Source organism: Carassius auratus, chromosome 3, assembly GCF_003368295.1.
Source record: "Carassius auratus strain Wakin chromosome 3, ASM336829v1, whole genome shotgun sequence".
NCBI lineage: Eukaryota > Metazoa > Chordata > Actinopteri > Cypriniformes > Cyprinidae > Carassius > Carassius auratus.
In genome coordinates this window covers 15,867,842-15,890,054 of record NC_039245.1, presented here as the reverse complement: position 1 = coordinate 15,890,054, position 22,213 = coordinate 15,867,842, and the positions used below count along the sequence as shown (strand labels likewise).

Below are 22,213 nucleotides of genomic sequence, written 5' to 3'. Positions count from 1 at the left end.
GTCCCGATTATCTTGATGGTTCTACAGATTATCTCATCAGATTTTCCCGTGGTGTGAGGTGTGTTAAGAGTGTCCGAACCTGATCAGAAGAACGTCGGAGCCTCCCCGATCGCTAATCGTAAATATTCAACATGTTTAATATTTACGATCAGAAATACTGATGTGTGGGGGGAACCCCGAGGACAAACGTGCGCATTTTGCTGGCTACACACTAAAAGATTTCAAAATGTGAGAGACCACAAACATGAGGACAAAAAAAATCCTAGATTTAATCATTTTGCTCCTAAAGTGTGTGACAAAAGACAGCACAGCAGACACTAACATATTTTAAACAGAGCCCCAACAGTGAACACAGGAAATCTTGAGACTTGAGAATAAATATGGCAGACGATAGGCAGGAAGAAACTGCTATGACTGCATTTGTTTCCGTTTTCTGTCACCACGCTTTCTCATTGGATATTGTTTTGTTTCACGTGATAATCTCCAGAGTGTACAAGCGTTCGTCCTCAGAATTCCCAACACTCATCAGGATTTCCAATCGGAAATATTCAACATGTTGATTTGCGATCAGGGTGCCTCTGATGTTCTTCCGAGCAGATCCAGTCACTCTTAACACTGCTCACACTACAGGAAAATCTGCTAAAATAATCTTTAGAAACACCAACAAGATAATCAGGACAATACCTAGGATTGTCAGAAGAGGAGAAATCACCCCAAAATCTGACCAATCATCTTGTGGTGTGTCCAATTTGCGACATGACTTTAGAGACCTCAGAGGGATCAAGAGGGAATTGCAGGGTGTTAACCATGAATCATAAAAATAATCCTAGTAAATACATTTTAATTAAAGGTGTGTTCACAATAAGACCAGGTTGTATTGAGAAAAAAATAATAATTTTGAATTGATACTGATAATTGATATTGTCAGTATCATCAGCAGTTGCTTGTGTTAAAATCAGATTTTTTGCTTGACCAGAGGAGTAAAACCGGTCTTTTTAACTCTACAAAGATGTCTATCTTTCATGCTACATTTAAAAAAATAATAGTAATAATAAAATAATGAAACCTCTGAGAATCAACTCTAGGAATAACAAGAATACATGAAATGAAACTCCTCAAAAGTACTGGTAATGAAAACACATGTCATAAGAATTTGAGTAGAAATGTGTGTAACCCAGACCCAGACCTGTTTTAGTTAACCTCTGAAATATCAACATTTTAGGGAAAAGCTTTCTGTTTATACAGTACTTAGTCAAACAGTAAAAACACACAAACAGAGACTAAATCACAGTGTTTCCAGCAGCCAAATCCCATGTTTGCCTGTCAAAGAGTAACGTCAGCACCTCTCGTCTGCTGTTATTGGCGTCACACCAAACACATCCACGCTAATCTGCTTAGCCACCTGCTCCCCGAACTCTTCATATCCTCCTGTATGCTGCGCTTACACATGACAACTACAGAAAACAAGAAAATACCAGCAGTAGTCTGTAAAAATGTACCTTTAAATACTCGAAGAGCAAAAGCACCCACACAAAATAGTCTTGATCAACCTTGATCACATGACTCCGATTGGAGGAAATACCGGAGAATCCAAACAGGAAAGGAGTTTGTGCATCACAGGAGCACAAATTCATCCAAAAAGCTTTTCTTTTTGATTCGGTCTTTGGCAGGGGCGGATCTAGAAAAATATTGATGGGGTGGCGAGAAGGGGGCAGGAATTTTTGAGGGGTGGCAACATATGGCAGACGTATATATACTGAATTTAGTCACAGTTATCACAGTTTGATGATAAATATATGTGCACACTACAAAAGGACACAGGCTGCCATTTACAAACTTAATCTCATGCAATCAATGTCTTGCATTTGAAACAGTTCATATAAGGAATAAGTGATCATACCCCATAAGCACCACCACACTCACTAATGCATACAGTATGCATCGACATGTAATTAAGAGCATTATAAAAGTTTCAGTTTTATCAATATGTCAATGTTATTATAAGAAACACAAGACTTTAACAACCAATGACATTTCCAGCTGGGGAGACTCAACTGATTTTCTACAGTTTAGTGTTCATCACCATCTAACTCAACCAGTCAAGAGCTACATTTAGCCTTAGATGTTATATGAATATGATCCCTGAAGCACAGGTTTTATTAGCTGACAATAATAATAAATAAACATTATAGGCACAAATACAAATGTACTTTTAGAAATTGTTTTTGAAAAATATGGTGTTATTGTTTTGGCAAGCTTAAATTTAAAATTCTATGAAAACTTGTGTGATATTCCTTTAAAATAATGTTTTAGTATATCTTTTTTTAAGTACATTTTACTAAGCAATTTCTTACATAATTTCTTTGCGTTAGACCAAACTTTTATTTTGGTGGGTTGTAACCAGAGTTTCTGTGTTTTTTAATGAACTATTATTATTAGCTATTAGGCCTACTTGACGTATAGCATACTCTTCTGTGCAATAGTACTATATTTCTGTTTGAATTTCTTCAAGTTATACCGAGAGTTTATTTCGACAGGGTTATCATGAAGACATTGCCGTTTCTGTCAGTCTGTGTATACGATACGAATGAATGACGATAGTTTTATCAAATGAAATGGTGAAATCCTCTCATAGCGCGCTGACGTGCACATGTGTAGCCTACATCATGTGTCAATATAGTGAAGAGCTGAAAACACCACGCGTGCTTCAGTGTGTGTGTGTGTGTGTGTGTGTGTGTGTGTGTGTGTGTGTGTGTGTTGTAGAGCACACATTCCCAGAGACGTGTAGAACAAACCTTCAGGGCCGCTGCTGGCCAAATGTGTGCCCTAAGCAGGATTTTATTGTTGTGCCCCCCTTCCTCAAATATGATGAAAAAAAAACACCTAATATAGGAGTGAAAAAAGAACTTTAATCAAATAAAAAACTAAATGAATAAATTGTATTATTTACTAATCACAATTGTAGCTCTCGACATTTACCTGTGGCTATAACTTTATTATGACTCTAATCTATTTTATAGTCTCAAGCATTCAGAAATCATGCAAAAGGAAACTAAGCAATTTTACTATGTTAGAAGCATGGTTTATTTTTGTAAGGGTTGTTTTTTTTTGTTGAAGAAATTATAAAGCCTGTGTCATGTATAGCAAAAAGGTGTCCAAAAATGAAAGATTGAGTGAATATTTGACAGAAATGTTTGGTAAGTAGCCTAAACAAGGATTTGATTGTCCTGTAAGAGTAACAGCAGCAATCACATGGCATTTGTAATAACATGTACATAAATTGTTTATTTTGTATTTGCCTACATTATGTATTTTAACAGTGTTATTATTAACCAATCATTATTGCCTCATTATTTTTTATATAATGCATTTTAAGTCATTTTAAAGGCTATTGATGGCTTAGGCCTGTTTTTATAGCAACAACAACAACAAAATAATATTACAGTATATTAATACTTTGTAAATGATTATTTGAAGTAACAAAACCATGGTTAATTTGCAGTTACCACCATGGCTACAAGAACAATGATTTGTGGTGTTATTGTTAAAACCATGGGTAATTTTCGTAAAGGAACCTAAAAAAAAAAAAACTTTCACAGGAATGTGCCTGAAAGTGATAAACGGGCCTTGTTTTTACCTAAATGATTTATACTTTATTTTAATATATATCAAAAATGTATGAGGTGTGCATTGTAGCTAAATGAACACATTACAATTACAATCTCCTCAAATGCTATTGAGATTCAAATTTGCGTTTGAGCCCATGTGAAAGAGTAGCATAATTTACTTATGATTTACAGATTATTTTAATAAATATCAAACACTTAATTAAATTGTGCATTATATAGCTGACACCTACATGAACAATCACAGTTGTTTTTATGACTGTAAGTCATTCTCCTCAAATTCTCTGACGTTAGAAAGGTGTATATCAATATCGCATGTAACTTTAGAGACGGTCCCTAAATTTGAGACTCGTCCAACGTCAAGCCAACTTTATGTCTGTTGGTTTTTTTTTTTTTTTTTTTTTACTTTTAGTTTTCTTTTCTCTTCGCTGGATTGCTGATGTACTCTACCCGGGCATAGATGTTCATCCATCAATTATGAACATTCAACCGCAAACACGAGGTGCGAGCGGTCGCGAGCGCGGATAGGAGAATAGAGGAAGGTTTTTTTTGTTTTTTGTTTTTGGAGCAACTGGGATGGTGCCCCCTCCGGAGTTGGTGCCCTACGCAGATTGCGTACTGTAGGGAGCGACGGTACTGAACACCTTTAATATTGCAGACACTAGTCCATATCGAGATTTGATTAAATGCTCTGCTTTTGATTTATTCATTCAAAAATGTCCGAATTCCGTGACGTTCTGCTTTGTACAGCAAGTTCCATTTCCGCGATTCAATCCCTGTCGCTTTTCAAACACAAACGGGGAGAATTTATGAATGAAAGTGTGAAAGTTCTGACACAAACCGAAGTTGTTACGTATCCTCACGCTTTTTGAAAGTGTTAGTTATTTATCATCTCAAAGTCTGTGCTTTCATTAAAGCTTCATTTATTGATTGATAGATAGATAGATAATCAATTTTTACCTCACATTCCCTCCTGACTCTCAGGCCGGTGACACCCCTCACAGCAAGCAGTTTCGGTCCAGATTCGGCCCACATGGAATATATGTCAGCGTTCGGAGCGGGTTCGCGAATCATTTGAGTCAGTTCGGGAGTTCGAAGCGGGATCGCGAATCATTTGAGTCAGTTCGGGAGTTCGAAGCGGGATCGCGAATCATTTGAGTCAGTTCGGGAGTTCGAAGCGGGATCGCGAATCATTTGAGTCAGTTCGGGAGTTCGAAGCGGGATCGCGAATCATTTGAGTCAGTTCGGGAGTTCGAAGCGGGATCGCGAATCATTTGAGTCAGTTCGGGAGTTCGAAGCGGGATCGCGAATCATTTGAATCAGTTCGGGAGTTCGAAGCGGGATCGCGAATCATTTGAGTCAGTTTGGGGATCGCGAATCATTTGAATCAGTTCGGGAGTTCATAGCGGGATCGCGAATCATTTGAGTCAGTTTCGGGAGTTCAAAGCGTATTCGCGAATCATTTGAGTCAGTTTGGGGATTGCGAATCATTTTAATCAGTTCGGGAGTTCGTAGCGGGATCGCGAATCATTTGTGTCAGTTCGGGAGTTCAAAGCGGATTCGCGAATCATTTGAATCAGTTCACAAGTTCGTTGCGGGATCGCGAATCATTTGAGTCAGTTTGGGGATCGCAAATCATTTGAATCCGTTCGGGAGTTCGTAGCGGGATCGCGAATCATTTGAGTCAGTTTGGGGATCGCAAATCATTTGAATCAGTTCGGGAGTTTGGAGTGGGATCGCTAATTTCATTTCATTTATTTTTTCATTTATTTATTTATTTTACAGGGACAGTGCTCATTTATTAACAGTAAAATAACTGTAAATGAGCCAGAGTTAGCTCAACAGGCTAATTTTCATCTGTTGTCCCAGTTATTATAAAGGCAACCTAAAAATCAGCATATACTTTTTACAGTCCACAAGTAATAACAACAATAGAAAAGTAATAAACAGATACAACACACCCCAATAAATAACAAGCAACGTCAGCACACAATATAGGCTAAAACATAGTGAGAAATTTCAAAGTCTGACACATGACAATCTGCTATCAAGCAACAATTCTCAGTAGACAGTCAATAGTCTAATGTACACATATCTGTACATTAATGTGTCGTCATCATGACGTTTTCCCAGTGGTGAATGCAAAGCATTTTTGGGAATCCGCGGCACAAACATTAGGCGCTAGAGTTCTTTGCATGAGGGAAGAACGCAGTATTCAAGATGCTGTCTATCTGTCCTGCTGTTATAAATGGCAATAGTCGGTCTCACGATAGAAGTGGTATAAAGTTTAAGAATGGAATATCCTTTTATCGTTTTCCAGCGTGGAAAAGTAATAGTACAAGCCATGTTTCAGAGGTGATAAAAAGGCGACGAATGGCATGGATAGCAGCAGTAAGGAGGCCAAGATTACCTTCGATATCTCCACCACACATGATGGTGTGTTCAAAGCATTTTCACAAAGGTAAGTTACAATTACTCTCTGTAAATGTTAACTCTTAACTAGCATGAAATGGGTACAAAATGAGCTTATGTTACCAATGTACTAAAGCGTAACGTTAATCAGTTTTAAATGTTGTACATCTATGCTACATTGCAATTTATTTGGTGACTGTGTTTGCAGTCAAACCTGCCTATGAAATGTTGGAGTGTGATGCTGCTTTGATTACAGGAATAAATTAGTTAAAAAAATTTAAATAGAAAAGTCATTTTAAATTGTCATAATATTTCACAATATTACTGTTTTTTATTTTATTTTTTTAATCAAATAAATGCAGCCTTGGTGAGCAGAAGATGCTTCTTATAAAAACATTTAAATATCTTACTGACCCCAAACTTTTGAACGGTAGTGTATGTTGCCCCCTGTGTAAAGCTAATCTGGATTCCTTAGGAATAGAGTTGGCTGTAAATAAAATACCCAAAGATTGAATGAAATTCTGCCTCCTTTATCTGTATTAAGGAAGAAGTGTGCAAAATCAGTGTTCTTTGGTTGCAAACACAATTACATAACTTATAGTAATAACAACCAACTTTATTTCAGTTTCTTCACATATTTAACATGTAAATACATTTAGATTAATACATTTACATTATAAAGAGTCGATAGAAATGATGAGAAACTGAAAATGTATGAGGTAGGTTGTGGGTGATAAGTCACAGACACATGACTCTTCTCTGACTGGTGCGCTGCTGAGTCCAACACAGCCTAAATCGAACCACTGTTTGGTTCTGATTATCGCAAGGAAACATGTCATCAAACTCTTCAGGCTGTCTGCAAAAGCACCACAACACAGCCTTTTCACATGCCCTTCTTTTGGGCTGGAGGGTGTTACCTTGACCAGTCGCTCTGCTCCTAAGGATCAAGTCCTTTTGATTCTCTATTTTCTCGTCATATCTCATCTTTGCATTACGATAGGCTATAGTTTTAGGCGGTATGCTCCGAGAATATTTTCTTTAGCCCGCTGCATTTTGTAGGATTATATTCATTTTTGTCAAGATAATTTTTCATTATTTTCATGCCAGAACACTAGCCTGTCAGCCAGACGATGTTAACTGGCCAAACATGCCCATAATTCTTTGCTTTCTGATGACGTTTCAGCCCAGTTGATCACATGTGTTAGCGATCTCTAACTTCGGGAGTTCAAAGCAGGTTCGCGAATCATTTGAGTCAGTTATGGGGATCGCAAATCATTTGAGTCAGTTTGGGAGTTCGGAGCGGGATCGCGAATCATTTGAATCCATTCGGGAGTTCGTAGCGGGTTCGCGAATCATTTGAGTCAGTTATGGGGATCGCAAATCATCTGAGTCAGTTCGGGAGTTCAAAGCGGGTTCTCGAATCATTTGAGTCAGTTTGGGGATCGCAAATCATTTGAATCATTTCAGGAGTTCGGAGCGGGATCACGAAAAATTTGAATCAGTTCAGGAGTTCGTAGCGGGCTCGCGAATCATTTGAGTCAGTTTGGGGATCGCAAATCATTTGAATCAGTTCAATTTTCAAATTGGCCATAACCTTTCATTCGTTGCTGCCAACAGAGTGGCAGCAGGGGTGGCAAGGCTTTCTTTTAGGGTGGCATTTGCCACTATGCCACCCCAGTAGATCCGCCCCTGGTCTTTGGCCTCTATATGAGTGACTGAGTCTGACGTACAGCTTCTCTCCGTGTTATTATGACCCTCCACAAATGTGAAGACGGGGTACTTTTCCTCTGATGATGTCAGAGCCTGTCCATCAAATCAAAAACACAGATACTGATATCACAGGAGTTCGGACGTATAATATGAAAGGCTGATAAGCACCTAACCTTAGTGACGTCTGAGCACAGAGTCTGGAAATCTCCCTGCTGGAGGCGTAGAAACCCACCGTACAGCTGGGGTCCATGCGGTTAAAAGGCATCTTCCTCACAGTTCGACAGTCATAGTCACACATTTTCAATTTTCAACATCTAGTCAGACCAATATTAATTAATCGCATCCTAAACCATGAACTTTTTAAACTTTCAGAATGTCTTGCATGTTATAAATGTCTGAATGTTAAGGATTGTGATCCTGCGGTGTGTTTGTACCCGCGGGCATCATGTGCAGCATTAGTCTGTGAGCTAACAGCATCTGTGCGCTGCGGAGCATGAAGCCCCATCCCGTGTCAGACGTGAGGGCCGAGCCGTCCAGCGGAGGGAAACTTCTCCTGCACATCATCCACAGCAGAGAGGAGAACACCCGCCGAAAAAACTCTCCCGCTCTCCTGAGAGAAGACACACGCTTACCGTGAAATCAGGATACCCAGCGACTCCTCACGTCCTGTCCTGCTTACCGGTGTAGCTCAGCCGATAGGACTGTCCCAGCAGACACACGGGACTGCTCTTACTGAGACAAGGCTTGCCCTTCAGAGACCAGCCTGAGGAGGAACAGAGATGTGTGAGGATGACCGATTCATACAGAGTCAGACAGGAGCCTGACTTCATAATCTAAGTTTAGTGAAACAGGTCGTTTGATGTGGGAGGAAGATAACGACTAGAAATCTACCATCTTTTGATATATCAATAAAGACTACAGTTTAATATTTTGGAAGAAATGTATACTTTAATTCTGCACGAACACATTAAATTGATCAAAAGTGACAGTAAAGACGTTATAACTTTACAAAGGATTTTTATTTCACATAAATGCTGTTCTTTTTAACTTTATATTCATCAAAGAATCCTGAAAAATAAAAAAATATAGTTTCCACAAACTCAAAACCATAAAAATATACACACTGAAAAGCATGTTTTTATGAAAACTGCTGACATTATTCCACACTGAAAGGAGTTTGGTTTTGAGTTTGGCCTTGTCTTTCGACTCCTGGATGTGTCCGTGGACGTCTGCGCTGGGATCCAGCAGGCCCGAGCTCGACGGATTGACCATCTCAAACGACGCGAGGTCATCCCTGGGCTCCATATCGCTGTCAAACTCATCACTCACATCCATGACCGCCGGGATGCTGTTACCATGACGTCCAGAGACTCTGACTCCCTGCTGTCCAATCAGAGGAGGGATGAGAGCCGCTCGTCTCTTCTGAACACTACAGGTGCTGGTGATGCTGTGGGACAGTGAGATAAAGGTTACTGTGTCACCAGAGCTCTTTAGAGAGAAATACTGAGCCATGTGACGCACATGTGACTGAAATAATCTTACCAATGTGTCAAAGCAAATGTTAAGCCACATTACCACAAAACTCCTAGATTCTACAATAATAAAAATGTTTAGAAAAATATTATGTGTATTATGGATATTATGACAATGTTACTCATTATTATTATTATTATTATTATTTGTTTGGACTATAGTGAATTTCAACTGTGAGGGTGACTTTCTAAGTTTGTTTGATGAGTTGATGCGGAAATCGTTTTTATTCGCCTGTAGCATAAATAAACGGATCACTTTAGCCACGAATGCGACTATATTTTTTATGTTGTCAAATGCTTACCTTAAAAGCTATTTTAACTGTCGAGTCGTTGTGAATATCGCAGAATTTCAGATGGAAACTTTCCGCAGTACAAACATACCGCGACTCCTCTGCCTGTCTGTAACTCCGCCCTTTCCCTCTTTTACCCGGCAACATAGCTCGTGTCTGTCCTCTGATTGGCTGTCTGGTTCTGGTTCCCTCTCTGATTGGTCAACTATGTAAGTACGGGCATATCTTGGGAAGTCCCGAAAGAGTATGGCAAGCTGATTTAACTTTTAACGTGCTAGTAACTATTTTCATGCTACTAGTACTTTATTTATTTTGTACTTTTTTGATATTATCTATTCCATTATTTTTCACATGCTAGTGTTTATTCTTCAGACACTAGTACCTTATTTACAAGTAAAAATACTAGCACGTATTCATTTAGTAGTTCTCATTATTAGATACTAGTACTAGATATTCATACCTATTAAATAGATATAGTTCTTATTGATTAGCTAGTACTTATTCTACATGTTTCTAGCAAGATTTTTAATTGATTGTGGCCATTCTGTCTTATTATAATATAAAATGAGTAAAGAGCAGTTGTGACTACTAAGATCAGAAACTTTCACAATCACATTAGATCAGGTTTCAGCATTTTTCACTGCGCTATTGTAATGATTGTATGAAATATTTTACTGTAAAGTTTTAGTCAGTTAACCATTTCTTGAGTCCTTAACATCACTATCTGATTCGTGAAACATTTCACAGAGCAGTTTTGGTCATTTAACCCTTTCCTGACTTCGCTATTTTAATTTGTGAAAACTTTCACAGTAGCGTTTTGGTAAGTTAATGCTTCCCAAGTGCTTAACACCACTATTCATATTTATGAAAGGCTTAACAGTACAATTTGGTTAATTAACACTTATTTTAACTTTCCTAAAGAAAACAAAGAAAATTAATAAATACAATTTAACTACTGTTACTATACTTTTTTATGTTAGTCTGGTGGTTGGAGAGGTTATAGGAGTAGTGTGACTTGCCCAAAGTACTAATATCTCATCTATGATGAGTGGAAGAGGAATTTGAATCCTTTTATGATCGCCAACATCCTATCCCGGACCGATAGGTGGAGCCATCAGTCTTCCAATTAGATTACCCTAAAACACAGTGGGGACAGATACCAAGAGAACACACACTCACACCGTCAGGCAGTGTCAAAGCTGTAATAAATCAATCAATAAACACATGAAACACAAAAGAGACATTAAATTGAAGCATAAATGGTGTGTGAGTTGGGGGGGGGGGGGGGTTGCAATATCAGATTTTATTAAATATTCATATAGAAGTATGCATGAAACAGAAAATGTTACATAAGGCATTCATATTGTTATTTGACACTCGTATTTATGCCTTGAAAAAAAATTCACAAAATGACACAGCCGCTTGTTTTAATTTTCAGTTTTTCAACTTCTTGTTGCAGCTCCTTTATTTCAGCTCCTTTCTGTTCCTGCAGGTGCTGATAGAGTTTTTCCAGTACTTCCTGGTGTTTCTGACGTTCTTCCAGCTTTTCTTTGAGCTCCTGAATGTACTGCTCTTTTCCCTCTCTGAAATCATTCAGTGCTTCTGCTTGTTTTCTGGCTTCATCCTCATGTTTCTTCTTTATGACTTTTATTTTCTCTTCATATTCCTTTTTTATTATGTCTCGAACTTTTTCTTCTATTTCTTTTCTCTTATTCTCCTCCTTCTCTCTTCTCTTCTTCTCGTCTTCTTGCTCTTGTTTCAGATCATCATGCATTTTCTCCCATCTCCTTCTCTCTTGCTCTCGTCTCTCATCATCTTCTCGTTTTCTTCTTTCCCACTCCTCTTTTCTCTCTCGCTCCAGTCTTTCATAATGTCTGTCCATTTCATTTTTCTTGTCTTTATATTCTCTCTCCTTTTCTTCCCTTTCTCTTCTCTGTTTCTGTCTCTCCTCCTCTATCTTCTGTCTTTCTTCTTCTCTCTCCCTTTCAAATTTCTTTCTCATTTTCTCCAGTTCTTCTTGTTTTTCTCTCAGTTGTTCCTCGTCTTTCTCTTTCCTCTTTCTTTCCTCTTCGTCTCGTTCTCTCATCTGTCGTTTCTTTTCATCCTCCCATTCTCTCTGCTGTCGTTTAATTTCCTCTTGAGTCTCTTTTCTGTCATTTTCAGCCTCTTTTATTTTTCTCACCCATTCTTGTCTCTCTTTTTCTTCTTCTTCAATCCTCCTTTTCTGCTCAGATTCTCTCTTTTTATTTCCTCTTCCTGCTTCATCTGTAATTCTACAATGATACGTTCTTGCTCCTTTTTCATAATTTCATGATCTTGTCTGTATTTTTCTTCCCTCTTTCTATCTTCTTCTTCTCTCTTTTTTTGCTGTGATCTCTGGTTTTCAGTCTCTCTCTTCATCTTTTTGATTTTTCTATGATATTCATCTCTTTGCTGTTGTTCCTCTTCTGATCGTTTCTGGTTTTCAATCTCTCGTTTCTTCTGTTCCGTTTTCTCTTTCTCTTCAAACTCTTTTCTGAGTTTTTCCTCTTTTTCTTTTAGTTGATTCTCCATTTTCATTCTCTCTTCATCTGCTCTCTGTTTTTCGTCCTCGAGTCTCTTCATCAGGTTTTCCTTTTCCAGCTCATATTTGGTTTTTAATTCCTCATTTTGTGTCTGAATCTCTCTTTCTCTTTCTTTCAGTATTTGCTCCATTTTCTTTTTAATGGACATCTCAGCCTCCTCAAACATGCTGTTAGTGAAATATCGACCAGCATTACTATTTTTCACTCCTTCTATCATGTTTAAAAGTTGAATTACTTGAGTTTTGTCTCGTTTTTCTCTATTATTGAAAGCCAGGAATCTGTTTCCACAATCTCTGATCAGTTTCTTGAGTTGGATCTTGTATGGATTCATTTTCCAGTTCATCTGCTCTGGTGAAGAGAACGATGCTGAACTGAGCAGCTTTATGACTGAATATCTGCTTTACCAGATCCATAGCATCCATTGACTCTTTGGTGAATCTTCCCAAACTCAACACAATGACAAACACATGGGGTCCAGGTGACGACATTGAAATGCATTTCACTATTTCTTGCACCACTTGATCATTTGACAGTGTGGTGTCGAAGAGACCTGGAGTATCAACAACAGCTACTGATCGACCATCAGTCTGTCCAATCCCCTTCTCACAAACTGTCGTCACTGAATCTGGTCTTAATTGGCTGTGAAACTGATTTCTTCCCAGAATAGTGTTTCCTGTTGCACTCTTCCCACTTCCTGTTCTCCCGATCAGCACAATCCTCAAACACTCCTGAATGTCTGCTTCACCTTCAGCAGCTGAAAAAGTAATGGTGGAATTCATATATTAATACAAATACCGCGGATTCAAGTCTGGTGTTGTTCAGTCAAATCATATGGCAGTGTCTCTAATTGACTTTAGTTTTATTCGCTGGGTAAGAATCAAGTCAGATGGGATTTTTATCTTCTGGAATGCTAGTAAAATTTCTAGAAGTCTGCTGTCATTTTGATAGGTTGGTCTGATACTAAGTTTGGTTGGTTAAGAAGCATCTGGTTCTGTTCAGGATACAGACTTTAGGAAATAAAATGCATTGATTTACACATGGTTATCTAAGATTTCAGTTGGTGTCTAACTAGTCTATTTTCTGCTGTAAACTCATTTAAAAATCATTCATAAAACAGCTAGTGTGTGTCCATGGCCAGTGGAGTGTTAATGTCTCAGTCATCAAGTGTTGGAGAAGCTTTTTCTTTACTGATTCTTTAAAGTTGTCATAGAATGCCAAAATCACTTTTATAAAGTGTTTGAACACAGTTGTGTGGCCACCATGTGTGAAAACAACTAACCCATAATGATAAAAGTCCACCCACTCTGCTGAAATGAGAACTGCTTAGTTAGCAAATGTAGATTTCACTACATTCCTTAAGAGTTTCAGAAATATTCAAGGGGACAGATTATTGATTGTCTTTTGCATCAATTGATTTAGGGTATGGACAGTTCAACTGGCTCACTAAAAAGTACGGATTCAAAAGAATGATTCTTTCATGAATGGGACATCACTATTTTTAAACAAAAGATTTGAGTGAGATTTGACTCACTGTCAGTACTGACGATGGAGATGATAAAATACTTAAATATGCACTCAATACTTGGTCGGGAATCCTTTTGCAGAAATGACTGCTTCAATGCGGCGTGGCATGGAGGCAATCAGCCTGTGGCACTGCTGAGGTGAGGCCCAGAATGCTGCGATAGCGGCCTTAAGCTCATCCTTCACAATATCCCACAGATTCTCTATGGGGTTCAGGTCAGGAGAGTTGGCAGGCCAATTGAGCACAGTAATACCATGGTCAGTAAACCATTTACCAGTGGTTTTGGCACTGTGAGCAGGTGCCAGGTCGTGCTGAAAAACGAAATCTTCATCTCCATAAAGCTTTTCAGCAGATGGAAGCATGAAGTGCTCCAAAATCTCCTGATAGCTAGCTGCATTGACCCTGCCCTTGATAAAACACAGTGGACCAACACCAGCAGCTGACATGGCACCCCAGACCATCACTGACTGTGGGTACTTGACACTGGACTTCAGGCATTTTGGCATTTCCTTCTCCCCAGTCTTCCTCCAGACTCTGGCACCTTGATTTCCGAATGACCTGCAAATTTATCCAAAAGTCCAGTGCTGCTTCTCTGTAGCCCAGGTCAGGCACTTCTGCCGCTGTTTCTGGTTCATAAGTGGCTTGACCTGGGGAATGCGGCACCTGTAGCCCATTTCCTGCACACGCCTGTGCACGGTGGCTCTGGATGTTTCTACTCCAGACTCAGTCCACTGCTTCCGCAGGTCCCCCAAGGTCTGGAATCGGTCCTTCTCCACAATCTTCTTCAGGGTCCGGTCACCCCTTCTCGTTGTGCAGCTTTTTTTGCCTCACTTTTTCCTTCCCACAGACTTCCCACTGAGGTGCCTTGATACAGCACTCTGGGAACAGCCTATTCATTCAGAAATCTCTTTCTGTGTCTTACCCTCTTGCTTGAGGGTGTCAATGATGGCCTTCTGGACAGCAGTCAGGTCGGCAGTCTTACCCATGATTGCGGTTTTGAGTAATAAACCAGGCTGGGAGTTTTTAAAAGCCACAGGAATCTTTTGCGGGTGTTTAGAGTTAATTAGTTGATTCAGATGATTAGGTTAATAGCTCGTTTAGAGAACCTTTTCATGATATGCTAATTTTTTGAGATAGGAATTTTGGGTTTTCATGAGCTGTATGCCAAAATCATCAGTATTAAAACAATAAAAGACCTGAAATATTTCAGCTGGTGTGCAATGAATCTAAAATATATGAAAGTTTAATTTGTATTATTACATTATGGAAAATAATGAACTTTTATCACAATATGCTAATTTTTCTGAGAAGGACCTGTATATAAATATATATAAATACTGATAATCAGTTGCATATTCACTGCATATGGAATTACTTTGTGAACATATTTCCAACTATTGTTTCTCCTAGATAAAAGTAAATGACCATAAATGATGGTAATGTCTTTATTCTTACTTCTTACTCACTTTTTTTCTGCTCTAACTCTTTGATTTTACTCTTCATTTCACTCATTTCTTCCTCCAGTTCATGTCTGACTCTGTTCTCTTGAGCTTTCACATACATCTGTAGTGAATACGGTTTAGTCTTCAGGGTTTCTATATAATCCAGTAGATCTGGGATCTGTCTTGAGTTTTCAGGTTCATTAAACTCCATCACTCTGTACTGATCTCCACAGCGGCTTATTAACCTCTGAGATTCTGGGCTGGATTTGACTAAATCTAATGCAAGTCCTGCAGTACTGCGCTCTGATGTGAAAAGAAGCATGAAATGCTGTTTGGAGTAAAATCTCTTCAGGATCTTTTCTATTTCTGCTTTGTCTTCATCAGTCAGTGGAGTAACAGGAATGACAATGATGAAAACATGAACTCCAGGATCACAGAGAGACACACAGTTGAGAGTCTGACGCATCACTTCCTCCTCTGAGAGACAATTGAGAGCTGGAAGCTCCACCACACTGATCAGACGACCATGAGTCTTCTCCTCTTTCTTCACACACTCTTCACATGCTTTCTGATCTGGATGTTTTATCTTCTTCCCTCGTAAAAATTTGGATACAGAGACTTTAAATGTTGGATTACTTCCACACAGAACCAGATTCAACTTCTGTTTTTTAGATGAATTTGCTGAAACTGAAAAAACAAAAACAAATTAAGATACTTTCAAAATAGTTCAAGCTTTGCTATAGCACACTTTCTTAAAGGTATAGCTCACCCAAAAATGAAAATGCTGCCATTAATTGCCCATCCTCATGTCGTTCCAAACCCGTTAGAGCTTCGTTCATCTTCAGAAGACAAATTAAGATATTTTTTGGATGAAATCCGAAAGCTCTCTGACCCTGCATATAAAGCAATGCAACAACCACATTCAAGTCCCAGAAAGATAATAAGGACATTGTTAAAATAGTCCATGTGGCATCAGTGGATCAACCATTATTTTAAGAAATTACAAGAACACTTTTTTGTGCACAAAGAAAACAAAAATAATAACAAAAATAACTTGTGCCTGGTTTTTAAGCACACTCATGCATCACTGTACTGTGTCGAACACTGAAATTGAAGATAAGAAATTGTTAAATGTTTTTTTTTCTTTTTTTTCTTTGTGCATAAATCGTTTTCTCATATAGCTTCATTAAATACAAGTTGAACCACTGATGTCAAGTGGACTATTTTAACAATGTCCTTACCACCTTTCTGGGCCTTGAATGGGGTAGTTGTTTTGCCATCTTTGCAGGATGACAAAGATTTCATCTTAATTTGTGTTCTGAAGATGAATTAAGGTCTTATTGTGCATTCACACCAGATGTGATTGAGGTATTTACATGTTAAGTCAATGCAAAGACGCGAATAGACATCCTACGGTGTGATTTGCATGAATGAGGTAGCACAAATTACTCGGTGCGAATTTAACATTTCTGGCGTTTTGACGCATTGAAAAATCTGCACGAACGAAATCACAATGCTGCATGAACTCAACTGGCAGAAGCCCCTCCCATGACGCAAATTCACGTTCATGTTTAAGTTTCACATGCGAAAGAGGTGAATTTCACATGTAAATGAAACGAGTAAACTCAAGCATCCAACTATGCCTGAAGAACGCAATTTTCCTTTTTAGGTGAACTTATTTGTATTATATGTAGCTTACTAGTGTTTAATCAACTTACTGTTGGGACGAATATGAATATCTGGACTTGTCTTTCTTAAATTGGCTGTGGGGAAAGTAAACAAGTAAAAATTAAATAAATAAATGTGTAAGCAATATAAAAAAAAAAATGTTCCCATATTCTGTATCCTGACATGCTAACAACACAAGTGTAACGGTTGAGACCACTAAGGATCCAGTATATATATATATATATATATATATATATATATATATATATATATATATATTTTGCACTTCACTATGCTGCTTTTATTTTCTGTTCTTCTTTCTGTCCAAAGAGTTAACAATTGTTCCCATACCTCTTTTAATCCTTGTCTCTTAGCTCCTTTTCATATGATTAGCTTGAATTCTATACATTTGAGTTTAACAAATATTAAAGATGGCAGTTTTAATTAAACTTAAATGTTTATGACAACTTGTTTATACAACACACTTGACAGTGACAAAAATCTACATATTTCCTTTATCTTTTCATTGTCTTTATTTTGTAATTTGACACATTATTTTGTCCAACCGCTGTAAGTACTGATCAGATTGTGCAAAGGCTGTTTAGTCAGATCGACTTATGTTTAATTACACTCTATATAAATTGACTTCATTTTCACAGCATTAAAAGAGCAATTCTGACAACTTACAAAAGAGTCTTCCCTCATCACTTCTCCTTTTCTGTCTCTCTTTGGATTTTCCATCATTATTGTGGTGAGAGCTCTTCTTGTTTTCTTCCTCTGAATTAAAATGCTCTTCATCCACAGACGTTCCAATAACATTATGAAATATGTCACATGTGAGATATTCTTCCTTGTTTTCCTTGAGTATCGTATCAACTCTTTTATATATGTCTGCTTGCAGTTCTGGTTTTATTTCATCCAGCCGAAGATGTTCTCCTCCACACTCCTTTATTAACTGATGAATAGTTGTCTCCAGAGCATTGCTTACAATCAACTGTTCAGGATGGCTGATTATGGAGCTAAATAGTGATCTGTATATCTCTTTATCAGTCGTGAGAACAATGGCGCGTCTAATCGCATCCTCACTGAATTTGTTCAGCACATATTTCACTCTTCTCATGTCCTCCTCGGTGAAGTCTTTATACTGCAGTATGAGTATGAACGCATGAGGTCCTGGTTCAGAGTGTTCCACACATTCTCTCACTGTCTGCGTGATCTGATAGTCTGAGAGGTTAGGATTCAGCAGATGAAGAGCGTTAATGACTGTGACGTGTCTGTCCTTCACCATTCCACCGATTTTCATCACACTGAGCTGCTCTAAAGCTGTAGTTTCTTCATTCTCATGCAGATCTATTCCCAGCATTAGGTTTCTGACTCTGCTGTTTTCTGATAGATTCTTCCCCAGGAGAACAATCCTCAGATCACTCACTAGAACACACAAAATGCATACTGCAAATTTAGAAACAATAAAAAAATGATAATTTAAAAACTGCATTTTAAACATTGATTTAATTTCATATTTACATTACTGAATATAAAAAGGAGAAATGGTTTGGTTGTGTAAAATAATTTAAATTTTTCATTACACCATGAATCCTCAACAAACCGTTTACTCAATTAAGAATTAAATATGCATTCATATTTACATTGTACCTATGAGTTGGAATCTTAAATTTAATTGACTCACTCGTATGGGGAGGATCACTTAAACTTTGCAGACTTTGCATGTCTGAAAATAAAATCATCCATTTAGTATACAAATATGATGCATATAACATTCAAACCTTTATCATGACTTAAATTGGAGAATCAGAGAACATATGAAAGTTAATAAAAGATCAAGACCGAATGTTGTGACAAACTCTCAAAATGATTAATTTACAAATAATCAATAAACAAACAAACAAACGAGTGAGTGTCCATAAAGTGTTAGTTTTTTTTCTTCAGTATTTGAAACTTACGTAGGTTGAACTCTTTAGCTGCATATGATGTGACTGCATCTATAAAAAGCCAAGCAGAACACAAAATAATCACCTCAAAATACTTCTCACACAACTAAACTCAAAGCCAAAATAGCAAATACAAAAAACATCCAAACCAATTTAAGACTTACAATTTAATTGATGTTCAACAAATAAAAAATAGAGAAACAAAAGATAAAGCTTGGCTTATTGAATATCAGGTCCTTTTCTATGAAAACATTTTTTTGTAATTGATATGATCACTGATCATAATCTAGATGTGCCGTTTGAAAACCTGATGATTACATTATTTTAAATGAGTCTACCCCCCAAGGTTACTGTTATAATCATTAGCCACATCCAAAAGGTAAAGGGGGAGGTGTTGCTTCAATTTATAACAATGTTTTCAGTATTTCTCAGAGGGCAGGCTTTTTAGGTGGGTTTCAGCCCCCATCTGTCACCTTCTAAGCTCCTAAAAGTGGTGTTTTTTGAAGTCAAAGATCCTCTTCTATTACTACTTTGTCATTGTCTTTAGGATATGTCCCTAAAACCTTCAAAATGGCTGTTATTAATCCTCTAATAAAAAAAAAACACTATGCTGTTAATTACAGGCCAATCTCGAATCTTCCTTTTTTTTTGTCAAATATACTAGAAGAGGTAGTATTCTCACAATTATATTCCTTCTTAGAGAAAATTGGTATCTGTGAGGATTTCCAGTCAGGATTTAGACTGTATCATAGTACTGAGACTGCTCTCCTTAGAGTCACAAATGACCTGTTCTTATCATCTGATTGTGGTTGTATATCTCTATTAGTGCTATTGGATCTTAGTGCTGCGTTTGACACAATTGACCAAAACATTCTTTTGCATAGACTAGAAAACTTTGTTTGCATTAATGGAAGTGCATTAGCATAGTTTAAATCATACTTATATGACAGCCATCAATTGGTAGCAGTGAATGAAGAGGTATCATATCGACCACAAGTGCAGTATGGAGTACACCAAGGCTCAGTGCTAGGGCCGTGAATATTCTCTCTTTACATGTTATCATTGAAAGATATAATCAGGAAACATGGTGTTAGCTTTCACTGTTATGCTGATGACACTCAGCTATATATTTATTCTCGGCCTGGTGAAAAAACATACAAATTTGGAAAAACTAACAGAAAGCATAGTCACTATAAAAAAATTGAATGACGAGTAATATTTATTGCTTTAAAAAAAACAAAAAAACAGAGGTGTTAATTATAGGACCTAAAACCTCCACATATAATAACATAGAACGCTGTCTAAGACTTGATGGCTGCTCCGTCAATTCGTCGTCATCAGGAACCTAGGTGTGCTATTTGATAGCAACCTTTCCTTCGAAAGCCACGTTTCTAGCATTTGTAAAACTGCATTTTTCCATCTCCAAAATATATCTAAATTGCAACCTATTTATGACCTTTAAAATTGTGAAGTGCTTTGACACAATCTGTATTGTTTAAAGCACTATATAAATAAAGGTGACTTGACTTGACTAAACTAAAACTTGTCTGTATCAAAGAGACAAACCCGCTGCATATTTCGTCAATTTTTGATGAATTAAATCCATTTTGAGAAAATGTTACTTATTAGTGGATTACCTTTATTTACTCCATGTAGCCTACTTTATAAATATACATATATTATCAGAATTTGTTACACTTTTGAAAACAATAGCATTTCAGCCTATACAGTAACTTCTATATTTCATTCTTATTTGATTTGTTGCCTACCCATTGTGGATGTGTTTTCACCGTCACCGGGTTCAGTGTTGATTCGAATTGTGACTCTTCAGCAGGTTCTTCCTCCCGTCCCATCCACACACATCACACTCTTCTGGAGTCTCACGTATTTGAAGCCTAGAAGCTCATCAGGTTACAGCCATTTATAATCACTCTTTTTCACAATGCTAACCAAGACAGTATTAAGTGATCAAAAGCGTGTTGTTACAGTATCAAGTAACAAGCATCAGATGTAGCCTAACAGAAGTGAGAAGTGAAATAGAAATTGAACAGAGGATTTGGCAATGACATATTCACACTTCTCTCATTACATTTTACACTTCTCTTTTACTTTCAGTCTCAAAAAGTTTTACATTTACATCGAACTGAACTTCAATGTCCAGCTCTCATTGGTGGTTTAATTTATGAAGTTGACCTACAGCCTGGGATGTGAAGTTTATTGGGAACTAAAATACATAAAAGAAACAAATTGCTACATTGGAGCAATGCCAATTTAACAAAATGATATAGATGCATAATTATAAAAATAAAGTCCTTTGCATGTTCTTGAACTACTTACACTTCACAATAATGGGTTTGTTTTTGGCAATTGGGCTTCATTTAACCAACAGTGATATTACGGTTTTGTTAAGCTGCTCTAAACACACTGGTTCACAGCTGATGACTGATAGCATCAAGACTACAGCCCTACAATAAAGCCTATGTAAGTGATCATATTTTATCATTTATAGGCCTTCGAAATTTTCATATCAGTCTGCCACCCAAAAAGCGATGATTAATTTTAATGGGACAACTCACTTTAAAACACAAGCAAGTGTCTGAAATACCTTACAATTGGGATTGAATAGTGATTCTGATCAGACATTTGTTATTTGGTATGCTAAAGGTTACATATGCTAACATTCCCTTAATCAACAAATGTTATGCTTACGAAAATACCAGAGACCACCTAAAAAAAATTCAAATGCTCCGTTTAAACTCATATTACATCGGGTTTCTTTTTGTGAGCTCCCTCTGTTATTCTGGCTGAAGGGATAACAGTCTCCACCTTATTTTTCAGAAATAAACAGAAAGTGCAAGACTTCTGGTTCATTAGCCACTGTAGGGAGATAACCAGAAGAATTACAAAGTGCAGTAATTCCAGTAGTAAAACTGTTTATCCTACAAACCAATGTGTTCATAATTAAGACTATAAAATAAAAAAATTATGGTAAGATACACCAGTTTGCAATATCAAGCAGCAAAAAAATTTGGTTAATTGTGAGACACGAGACAGCACTCAAACTTCCTCAAATTATACCATTTTGTGGGAAATTAATATAAATGAGTATAAATTAATAATAATCATATATAAAATAATATTAAAAATGTTTGTTCTTTTCAAATAAATTTATATTGTATGAAATTACAGTATATAAAGTACGTCATATTATAAAGATAACATAATTTAAATTAAATGGATCTCATCTTCCATTACTTTTAAAAGCCAGTTGCGCTCGTGCCATGACGGATTTGCTATTTACACGGCGAAATTTGGCAAGCGCAAAGACAGAACATGTCTCCGAGATGCAAGGGAGCTGCTCGTGTGCGAGCAAATAGATAAATCTGATACATGTGATGACTATCCATTATGACATGTAGGCATTTATATATATATATATATATATATATATATATATAATTAGCCTACAAAAATCCTATGCATAGCAATCCTTCAATT

At 37.3% G+C, this 22,213-nt stretch overlaps 1 long non-coding RNA gene and 1 pseudogene across 1 annotated transcript; both read right to left on the bottom strand.

The window, feature by feature from the left end:
* Window positions 1-8,388: 8,388 nt before the first annotated feature.
* On the bottom strand, window positions 8,389-9,698 carry LOC113055966 (uncharacterized). The gene is made up of 3 exons (XR_003277630.1): window positions 9,583-9,698; window positions 8,904-9,195; window positions 8,389-8,511 (listed from the first exon to the last, which is right to left on the bottom strand). It is a non-coding gene; the product is annotated as an uncharacterized LOC113055966 (long non-coding RNA).
* Window positions 9,699-11,671: 1,973 nt separating this feature from the next.
* On the bottom strand, window positions 11,672-20,724 carry LOC113055794 (GTPase IMAP family member 8-like; annotated as a pseudogene).
* Between the last annotated feature and the right edge of the window lie 1,489 nt (window positions 20,725-22,213).